This window comes from Haliotis cracherodii, unplaced genomic scaffold, assembly GCF_022045235.1.
Source record: "Haliotis cracherodii isolate W230 unplaced genomic scaffold, xgHalCrac1.p SCAF_7, whole genome shotgun sequence".
Taxonomy (NCBI): Eukaryota; Metazoa; Mollusca; class Gastropoda; order Lepetellida; family Haliotidae; genus Haliotis; species Haliotis cracherodii.
This window is the reverse complement of record NW_027266330.1, coordinates 51,113,791-51,124,776: the sequence shown is the minus strand read 5'-3', so window position 1 is coordinate 51,124,776 and position 10,986 is coordinate 51,113,791.

Here is a 10,986-nt window from a genome sequence, read left to right as displayed (position 1 = left end):
GTAGATCCCCGGCCGCGTCATACCAAAAGACGTTACAAGATGGTACTTGTTGTTACCCTGTCTGGCGCTCGGCATTAAGGGGCTAAAACAAGGACTGGTCGGCTCGGAGTCAGTATACTGTGTCTGAGTGGGGTATTCATGTTAAACTGCGGCATGGTATCTCAGTGTGCTAGCGCTATAAATCGGCATCAGTCCGGACTAGTACAAGCAGCCACACAAACAGACACACGTGCATGCACGTCGCTATGTAAGTGCAATAATCTTGGACGCTACGTTCAACCCATTTTCACCTCACCTCACCTGTGCAGATGATCAGCCTCTCATTTTGAAATCTATTTAATATGCTTTTAACTTCTTCAATATAATTCAAAGCCCCATTCTATTACAAAAAACATTATGATAACAGTAATTTTCCCCCTTACACGATTTCACCTTATAATCTGTTCAACAAAACAACCCCTTTTGCCTGGCCTATTTGAGATGCTTCCGAATGTATGAGTTTCGAAATGCGTTACTGTTTGTTGAGAAAAAGGTTGATGCAACCTGCATGACGTTTATACCAGACTCTGAATGGCTTTGTCTATGGCTTTGTCTAAAGCGGTGTGTCATATCTGCTGTGTGCGTCTATATATGTGCAAACTGATTTATTTGCCGATAGTTTTGAATGACATATATTACTCAAATAATTGAAAACATTTCCGATTCTTCCATATTACTATAGTTACGCCATAGCAGATGATCTGTATTGATATAAAAGAATCGCATGCTCTTTTTCTTCTTTTCAGTAACATATGTGTTCATGCGATTATGTACTCTTAAGATTTGTGAGATGGCCCAGTCCTCTCAGGCGCCGCAATTCGCTGTGCAGAGTTGCGCCCCTTGGGCATGCCAGAATCCTATGGTTGTGGGTTCGAATCCCGGTTCGCCCGATTATGTTTGTCAGCACCATACTCGTTCTCGTGGGTTTCACCGAAGTGGTAAACGTCTGAGACATGATCCAAATGGTCAACGGTAAGGGGTCTTATTCCAGCATCGTAAAAATGGGGGATGAATTACTAACTGAAATAAAATCTTTTCTATTCATGATCTCCACTATGCTCTTGGACAAGCATCATGATACTGCAACAGAAGCTGATATCATACATTATCAACTCCTGAAACATTTTTCATTACCATGTTTCGAAACTCTTCTGTTAATATTTGATGAAGTTTTGATGCCCGGTATATTTCCTTCATCATGACGCGATCTACCTTCAGCTGCTGGCGATCTGTAGCCCATTTTTTATATTGTATCGTCATGTATTGTGCTATTCTCTTTCATAATTCCTTACTAAAGTACTCACGGAAATGAAAAAAAACTGTTTTTCTCAATTTAAAAATCGACACAAAGTGTTACGTAGCTGTAAGTACGATATAACAAAACAACTCGAAAGGGACTAGTCTGGATTTGCTAGTTTGATCTCAGTGAACAATACAAAATGTACTTTACAGGAGGTAATCTGTCGGCACTTTCAACATTCAAAAATAAAACTTAGTCCAAATTAACATAGCAGAAACAGACTATAGGCATTATGCACCTGTTCTCACCTGTCGTCAAGGTGTCATAGGTCACCTTGATCTACTTACACCTGGTTATGCCCTGTTTCACAATAATCTGTTTTATTCACATTTTTACACACTTTTACGTCTAAAAAGGCATAAAAACATTTGATACGCTGTATTTGTGCCACGGCCCAGTTAGTGTTAATTTAGTTGTTTGAATATTTACATATTTTGTATATTAACTGCATTTATTTAAGATCTGAGGTAGAAAAAACAGGGTTTTTTTAATTTCCGTGAGTACTTTAGTTTTATATCTTTTTCTGTGATAAATCTAGTGATTTTACTGTCCTTCGTAAACAGGTTTTTAAATTAGTTTCAATATATGTATCATGTTTAACTATTGATAGTCACGATATGGCTGAAATATTGCCGATGTGACCTAAAATTTAACTCACTCACTCATCAAGGCGCGATGCCATAGTTGTTCCCATACCAAAACCTGGACGGGATCATACCGATCCCTCAAGTTATAGACCCATTATATTGACTAAATGTGTTTGCAAAGCCATGGTTTGGCTTTGATTTGTGTATTTATTGTTTAACGCCGCATTAATCAATATTCAAGCTATATGACGGCGATCTGTAAATAATCGAGTCTGGACTAGACAATCAAGTGATTGATATCATTAGCATCGATCCACGCAATTGGGATACGATGACATGCATCAACCAAGTCAGCGAGCCTGACCACCCGATCCCGTTAGTCGCCTTTTAGGCAAGCATGGGTTGCCGAAGAGCTATTCTACCCAGGATCCTCACGGGTCGATTTGGATGGCAATCCTATTAAGGTTGTCAAGTGTGTTTGTGTGTATTTGTTGACAGACATTTGACTTTTTTACCTCGAATCAAACATTTATAAAATAGATGCCCGAAAGCCCTAGATTTGCTGAAAGTCGAATTCAAAGTGGGGAGGGATCAGAAAACTCTCCTCCTACCGTACAGAGCTCTCATTCGCTCTAAACTAGATTATCGCTCCATCATCTATGGTGGGGCCTGTACTAGTAGTTTTAACAATATTATGTACTATACATCATCAAGGTCTGAGGCTCTGCCTTGTTGCCTTCAGAACTTTTCCTATCAACAGTTTGTTTTCACTATCCTTAACAAAACATCACCAACCTTTTTTTCAATCCATTTAATCCAGAGTATCACTGCCATTTTTCTGATGCAAACATTGAACTTACGGACATATCTCCCACCCAAATACTGTCGTCTCCCCAGTGGCAACTGGTAAAGTCACAGGTGCATGTAGATCATATAGAAATCGGAAAAAATCATCTAATGTATAGGCAAGTATACATTGCGTTACGAAATAGATACAAGACTTACAGATCTATATTGAACAACAAAAGTTCCTGTGACATTGTATAAGATTTAATGCAAAGTTAATCTTTTTACCAAATCTGACACAATTTCGGTTTGCAACAGATAAAAGACTCCTGTAAGTGTTCGAGGGATTTAATTTGCCATACTGACTTCAGAAATTGCGTGATTTCATAAAAAGACATGAACATGCCAAAATGTCAATTTACAAATCAATAGCATGTGTGTCCACCTCTGGCTGCAATGCAAGCAACACATCTTCGTCATGGAATGGACCAGGCGTCGCACAAAGTCCTGTGGGATATCTGTCCATATCTGCTGGAGCATGTTTCGAAGTTCCTGGAGTGTCTGTGGAACACGTGGTTGCCGTCGAAGACGCCGATCCATCTCATCCCACATGTGCTCGATTGGTGAGAGATCAGAGGAGCGAGCCGGCCAGGGGATGACATTCACGAAGTTTTGTTAAAGGGATTCCTGAACAAGTCGAGCAATATGAGGCCGGGCGTTGTCATGTTGAAAGGTAATGCCTGGGCCATGACGACGCAAAACGGTAGAACAACAGGGCCGATGACCCCGTCTCGGTAGCGCTGTCCATTGAGATTTCCCTCTACCACTATCAAACGGGTCCTCTGTCTTGCTGTAATCCCACCCCATACCCTAACGCTGCCGCCTCCGAACCGATCTTCTTCCATGACACAATGATTGACGTAACATTCACCTCGACGTACGTACCCACAAATCCGACCATCGCTGTGATTGAGGTGAAAACGAAACTCGTCAGTGAAAAGAACTGCAGAACCTCTGCATGGCCGTCCAGCGTAGACGCTGTCTGTACCACTGTAGTTGTGCTTGACGGTGGTTTCCTATCAAAATGGGACGTCTGGCGGGTCTTCTGGCGACACCAAGAGGCGTCGACGTACGGTTTGTGAAGCTATTCGTCGAAGGCCAGAGATGTTTCTTGCAGTCACTGTTTCTGGCTAGAATCGATTTCGTAGGTTTGTTGTTCGAATCCAGTTGCCTTGTCGATTATTTGGTTACGCGTGGCCTGCCACTCCGAGGATGGTCTCTGACTGATTTCGTCTTTTGCCATAAACACCAAATGGTATTTCTGTGGACGTTAAATTGTCTTGCAACGTCACGTTGACTTGATCCTGCTTCAAGCTTACCAATGGCTCGCAGACGCTCATTTTCATACAGGCGTGGCATTTCGTAATATTAACTGAATAATTGCGTAATTTTGTTGTTTTTCTGAGTGGTTGTTGTCAGCACGATGCTAAACAATGCATATTTTATCCCGTTAACGCACATGTTTTAATACCCATTCTTGGGTAGTGAAATGCATGGGGCTTGCATAAAAGTCAACTTTTGCATGGAGTACATGCTTTTCTGTAGCAGTTGCGTTTTTGTGACTTGATTCCATACATATACTACAATATTGAAAACTTTACTTGTTTGAAAAATACATTAAAATATTGGTGTCACAGGAAATTTTGTTGTTGAGTATATATTTGCAGATGGTCCCAATGATGGTGGTGCGGTTGCTAACGCCACTGTCATTGGATTAAAAACAATATCATCAAGACTACCAGATGCTTGTTCCATTTTTACAGCGGAATCCAAGCCATTCTAGAAAACATTAATGAACAATCTTAATATAAACAATTTATCATACTTTCTGACTCTCTCGTAGCCTCAGGCTATTCAAAATAATGCATATGCTTTTATTAGAAATTGTTGAATTACATAATGACCTTGCTAGTGGCCAATACGATATTGTCTTTTTGGGGTTACCAAGACATGTTGGAATCATTGGTAACACTATGACCGATGCTTCTGCAAAGCGGCACTCAACAAATCTTTTACGCCACTTCAAATGAAATACAGTGATTATAGACCAATGATCAGATGTTACATCCGAGATCTGATGCAAAAGAAGTGGGACACTCAAGTAGGTATCAATAAATCACATGAAATAAAACCAACTATTGGCTACACCTACTTGGGTTGTCAGTCCACATTCGAGTGAGCGAGTGAGTGAGGTTTTACACCGCTTTTAGCAATATTCCAGCAATATCAATGCGGGGGACACCAGAAATAGGCTTCACAAATTGTACACATGTCGGGAATCGAACCCGGGTCTTCAGTGTGACGAGTGCTACCCGCCCAGCTAACACACGACGTTGTCACAACGTTGTGGAAAGGTTGTGGATTGGTAACGTCGTGATATTACGTTGTCACAACGTTGTTATAACGTCAACGTGCAACGTTATTTCACAACGTTATAACAACGTTGCACATTCACGTTGTGAAAACGTTGTGCATTGGACATCACACAACGTTTTGTAGCTACGTTTCTGAAACGTCGGTGAAACGTTATAGAGTTTGCTTCTCGATAGTCATAAAGGAATAGAACTGCTTTATCAAAATCAACACGAATTTGTCAGAATACCAAGGCATTAATGCATTACCTTTCTATATATTCGGCATTTAAATTCTCATCTCTTAATACTAAAATTTCCTGAACGTAATTGCGTATCTCTATGACAACGTTATTCCACAACGTAACAACAACGTTGCAAATTAACGTTTTGATAACGTTGTGCTTTGGACATTACAACACTTTTTGTAAATAATGTTTAGGAAACCACTTGTAGATCTACCATCTCTTAGTTTTATTTTTTTTAAATATATATATATCTATAACGAAGTTATCTGTCTACTAAATGTTGTCACAAGCAATAATACAGTTAAAAACAATTGCGCCCATTTTTAGCGGCGTGAGAGCGACTGCTGAAAAGTTTAGCCTGTTGCCTCGTGAAGTGACGTCAGAATGACGTCACATTGTCGCGCAAGATTTGTTGTCACCAGCCATCTTAGTTCAAGCTCACTCTAGACATATATTAGAAGTCTACAACCAAGAGATTATGCAGCAACTAGAACTGGACAGATGATCTGTGAATTCGGATGAGGTAAGTAAATTTTTCAGAAGCAGCCTCCGCTTGTTGATATGTTTCTGTACATGCAGATCGTCAAATGATTTAAATGTATCGCATTATTCAGAAGTGGCGGGGTTAGAATGCAGTTTGCCAGTCACTTTCACTGAGCGTCAGTGTTGATATTAATATTTAATACACAGAACATGATGTATATAGAGGTGAAGGAGGCCCAAGACTTTTTTCCATATTATTATTTTATGGATACCAAGGGTAATTACTAAGGGCAAGCAGTATATGTTTGACCAGAAGTCAGTCTGGCGGCGTTTTGTGGACGTCAATGGCGTCATATTATGTTCGGGTTTCGATCGTAAACGTGTAGGTCTGTAAATAGGCCTAACTTATGCAACGCCTACTGACCACTGACAATTATCGCCATTACTTCCGTGTTATTTCTGAAATCATTACTATTCAAAGTTTACTTGTACTAATCTTCGGACTTTGATTTTTGTGAAACAATGTGGCTCATTCTGGCCATGGGAAAGGTTTAGTAGATTTCTCTTATACAGCGAAGAGAGGGAATCAAAACAATGGAAGTATTTTCAGATCGACTCTCTGTAGGCTACTAGTTATAGCCTTAGTCTTAATGCGCTCAATGATGTTATGAAAAATTGTATTTTCGGGAAGAGATAGAAACACACTTGTTGTTTCCGAAAAGGCCTAATTAGCACTGACTGAAGTAGCCTAAATGTGGACCATCAGGTTGTTGGTGCTGTCTATACATTTTATTTTAGCAAGGCTCTTATCATGGTGTATTTTTATTATTTCCAAAAAAGAATCAATTCATCATTTTCCGATAACTAGATCTATGTCCGACTCCCTTCTAATGAAAACGAGCAAAAGTAAAACGAGTCTCTCGTCGCGCACCATATATTGTCAGTGAGTTGGTCATCGTTTGTTGATTATTAAGGTGAGATAGGTGTAGCCAATGTGCACCAATGAAAAATAAATTGGAATTGATAGCAACCCTATTCGTTCGGTTTTCGATCTTCATATGTTGCCACGTAGGCTACCATACTAGGTCTACAGAATTATATTTAACGATATTGAACTGTATTATGTTAATAATCGTAGTAACAAATAAATTGCTGTTTCAACTTCGTCTGGTATTGTATAAGCTATTGCATTTTGTTAATTTTCCCATGTTTCTATCTTTGTAAATATTAGAACATAGATTCTATATAAATACCCTGGCATATTAATATGGAAAATATTAAGGTAAGTATTTTAAAAAAATAATCACAATTTTAATTAGGATAAATACCCCAAAGTGTTAACACTTCTATTCATAATTCATATTCAACATTCATGCTTCAAATATGGGAACTATTTATTTTATTTGGCAATATATATTTTTCATTTATGTATATATTTTTTAAATAAGGTTTTAGAAACTTGGCCAACATATTCACTGTGATGTACAGCAGAAAGGTAAAGTTACTGCTTTTGAATAACTACAGTTGATCTATTGACTGATAAAACTATTTGCCAATACTACCACCAGTTACATCATACTCTAAGTAAATGTTATTTATCTATACAGAACTGGTTTATTTAAAAATGTGATACTTTGTGGTTTCTGTTTTTCTTTCAGGTGGAGAAAACAGTATTGTGGGAGCATATTTGTTTAAAGTACATCACTGACAGAAAGGTATGTATGATGCAATAATATATACAAACATCTTCAAGAAGTAAAATTTAGATGATTCTTATTTAATTATACCCACAATCTAAAAGGGCGGGGGTATAAAGTTACATCAATGATTCAGTGTTAAAAGCTGTTCTGCCTATGTATGATCCTGTTTAAAGACTGACATCAGACATCAAAATATTATTTTGGGGAATGCAACCATTATTGTGTTATGTCAGAAATATGTCCCTTGCCTTGCCATTTTATTACATTTGTGTCATTTTTTATTCAGTTACCAAGGCTTAAGGAGAGACTATGGATACAGTTGAAGATCATCCCTGTGACTTTTCATTTGAGGACTGAAAAGGCTCCTCAGCCACTCAGCCCAAGTTCTGACTTGTCATTTAATAAATAAATAAAAGTCACCTCAACCAGAATTCTATTGTCATTTCGTTGCTGGGAAATGGATCTTAGGACATCAGATGCATAGACTATTCTGTTTGTCACAGTGTTGCTCTCAATGCTGAATGTATGGGGTAAGGCCAAGAAAATTTAAATGTTTCAATTTGTGCAGGGCTTATTGTTTGATGGTTATTAATTTGCAAATTCGTGTGAAAATCAAACATCTTTCAATTGTGTTGAAACATTTGTGAACAATTTGCACATAGCCTTGAAAAATGATTGGGAAAATAAATATTATATAACCAAATTGTACAATGTAATTTAAAACATTTAGATTTTTATCTTGGCCGTATTTCAAACTCTGCCAAAAGAGAGTGCATTACATTGACTTGCTGTTTCATGGATAGGGTTAAAGTGAATTCAGTTTTCAGAATGCATTGCTGGGTACCTGATGTCTTAACTAGATTGGTACCTGATGTCTCAACTAGATTGGTACCTGATGTCTCAACTAGATTGGTACCTGATGTCTTAACTATAAGCTAGATTGGTACAAACTTTTCTGGCTGCCTGGGAGGTATTGAGGAATAAGACAGGCGTTAATCTACATGGACATTGCAACAACTGTAGTGTCGCCATATGTGTGCGATACCTACGTTGTCGCGACGTTTTGGATAAACTTTGTAGCAACGTAAAAAATGGATGTTGTGACAACGTCTTGATTTGGTTGTATTTTGGTTTACGCACAACGTTGTAGCAACCAATCTGGGAGTCTACAGAATTACGTTGTGACAACGTTACGTCACAACGTTGCAGCAACGAAAAGTCAACGTTGTAACAACGTTGTCACAACGTAGAATTGTTTGCTGGGCGACCGCCCCCGACATTTGAGGAGGTCATGATACGATGGAATAGGCCACGGCAGGTATACACATGAATATTAATGAAAGGTGAGGATCCTCCATTTTGTATCCACTGTGATAAGAGAATCACTGTCAAGCACAAGGCATAAATATTTAATTATCATCTATTAAGGATCTTTTATTAATTCTCGTTTAATCATTGGTTTTTAAACGAAATAGAGTTGTTTGAAAAAAATGATCCATGCGTCTTATAAAATATGAATGCTTTAAAATTGGTAAATTAAATTAACTACCAAGACTGTTGATGGCGGTATCCTTGAAGGGGTTTAGGTACTTAAAATTATTGCCCCCCTGAGAGGTTATGTACGTTTTACATCAAGTAGGGACTACTTTCAATGTTTATAAACAAACATGGCGTCGCCCTTGTCATTCGGCGATCGAGTCAGAATAAACCATCGGGAATCTGGAGAAACTACAGGGATATTAGCTATCATTATCAAAGGAACGGTCAATATACTGAACATCAGTGTCTATTTGTAACGTAGCTAAGGCATTTTATAAGTTTTCACAACTTTGGAGATATAAATTTCGTAAGAATTTTGCGAGGGGCACTAGCTCGAACACTGGCAGTGGAAAGGGACAAGTACAGACTTTTCATACTGCTTGTATATAACGTGTGGGTAAATAATCGTCGATACGACTACGGCTGTTGTTATGTATTTATTATTTTTGCCAAGTGTGACTCCTACTAGACCGTCTACACGTTATTATATAAAAGTAACATCCGTGTGTGTTTTCCATTATCAATGAAACGGGTGACGAACACTGGTCTGGGAAAGGGACAACTACAGACTTTTTGTATTGCTTGTATAATTTATATAGCGTGTGCCTAAATAAACGTCGCTTCCTCCACAACTGCTGTAATATATTTATCATTTTTAATATGTATGACTCCTACTGGTCCTCCTTCACATCCTCTGTAAGGGTAAGCGCCCATTGAAGGTGTGATCTCCAACTGATTGTGTCACACTTGCAGCCGCACTTCACAAAACAGGGAATGCGTCAAGTTGTTGACTGTTGATACTGGGTGATCAACTAGAGTGGAATCTGTCCCATCTTCTTGAGTCACTCGATGGCATACTCTCAGGTAACACTGGCTCAAATCAATGTAAGCGTTCACTGGATTGGAAATTTTAAACTGGAGTGGCCCTGCAACAGAGGGTGGTGCCACGGAACTATAGCGAATCCATTGTCCATCTTGCACAGATGTGGTCACAGGGAGTACAGTACAAAGATCCAACTGGGCTTTTGAACATTCACAAGCATCACATTTTCCAGTTTGAAATGGAACTTTGCGTCCTGTGTCGTCCATGATATAGAGTATAATACCATCAAAGGAACCATGACACAGACCAAGGTAGAGAATGTGCTGAGGACTTTTAATAACCACACTATCTTGCATCATCTTCTTTGACACGGGCACATGTATCAGCAATGGGGCCATCGTATTGCCCACAATTTGAACTTCGACTAGGTTGGTGTAAATGTACACTGTGTCAAATCCTGATAGGCGATGACCATTGGTATGACCTGTGATTTCTTTAAGTCAACCTGCCATGGTATAAGAACCCTCTTGCCACTGGGACAATACACTCAAGGGAACAGGAGTATCTGAGTAGCTTTTATATTCATCATCATTGAGGAGCAACAGGTGAACGAATCTGAGCATTCTCAAGAGTGGACTTGGCATGATCACTTCCGTGTATTAGAGTGGTATTTCCCATGAGAGGACGATTGATTTCTATTACTTCGGGGACTTGGAATCGCGCAAGCATGTCAAATCGAAGACTATCTTTGGGATACTTGATAACAATGACAGATTGACAATCCAAATCACTTTGGACTTTGTCTAGAGGGCTGTTCTCTCAAGAATATGCTCCTGAATCAAACGGTTGAGGGTTTTCATAAAATCTTCAAATGTATATTCTCCTTTCTCAATAGGAATCTTCCGGCTTTCATAATTTAAGACACCATGCTCTGGGTGTGGTATAGTGTCGGACATGCTTTCTTACACAAGGGTGTCTTTTTCAGTTTTAGGTTCAGAGCAAACCAGTCAAAGGGTGGGACGACATTGTACCATGTCACATGAAAGTGAATTTCACCAACTCCCTACTCT